Raw genomic sequence first — 765 nt, forward strand, 5'->3', positions numbered from 1 at the left:
ACTGATACAATATTTTGTCAAATGTGGTCCTCCACACTGCTCACAACTAATTCGTATTGAGTGAATATCCTTAGTTATCTTTTCCATTCGTCTCTCGACAGCATCTATCTTTACGGAAATGGAATCTAAGTCATGGCTAGAATCGGCTCTAGCTGCTTTAGATGATCTAACGATATCTTTTTATTGGTGCCACTCATTTGAGTGGGAAGCAGTGTTATCAATAATTTTGTAAGCATCAGTTTCTGTTTTCTTCATGGAACCACCAGCTGCTATATCGATGTCTTTCCTTATAGTGATGTCGCATCCTTGGTAGAATATTTGTACTATTTGACAGGTGTCTAAACCATGTTGCGGACATCCTCTCAATAACTTTTCGAATCTTGTCCATGCCTCATATAGAGTTTCATTTGGCTTCTGTGTGAACGTAACAATTTCTCCTTGAAGTCTCACGGCTTTGGATGCTGGAAAGAATTGTTTAAGAAATTTTTCAACTAAAACGTCCCATGTATCGATCGCCCCTTCAGGTAACGATTCCAACCAATCTTTGGCTTCTCCCTTTAAAGTCCAGGGAAATCACATGAGATATATCTGTTCATCTTCAACTTCTCTTATTTTAAATAGAGTGCAGATCCTATTAAAGGTACGAAGATGTTCATTTGGATCTTCCTTCGGCGTACCACTAAATTGGCATTGATTAGTCACCATGTGTAGAATTTGTCCTTTGATTTCATAATCTGGCGCATTAATGTCTGGATGAGTAATTGC

The 765-nt window shown here is 38.3% G+C and overlaps 1 non-coding gene across 1 annotated transcript; it reads left to right on the forward strand.

Moving 5' to 3' along the window:
- The first annotated feature begins 340 nt into the window (after nucleotides 1-340).
- Nucleotides 341-447, forward strand: LOC139845771 (small nucleolar RNA R71). Its single transcript, XR_011758529.1, has one exon. It is a non-coding gene; the product is annotated as a small nucleolar RNA R71 (small nucleolar RNA).
- The last annotated feature ends 318 nt before the right edge of the window (nucleotides 448-765 follow it).

This window comes from Rutidosis leptorrhynchoides, chromosome 4 (genome assembly GCF_046630445.1).
Source record: "Rutidosis leptorrhynchoides isolate AG116_Rl617_1_P2 chromosome 4, CSIRO_AGI_Rlap_v1, whole genome shotgun sequence".
NCBI lineage: Eukaryota > Viridiplantae > Streptophyta > Magnoliopsida > Asterales > Asteraceae > Rutidosis > Rutidosis leptorrhynchoides.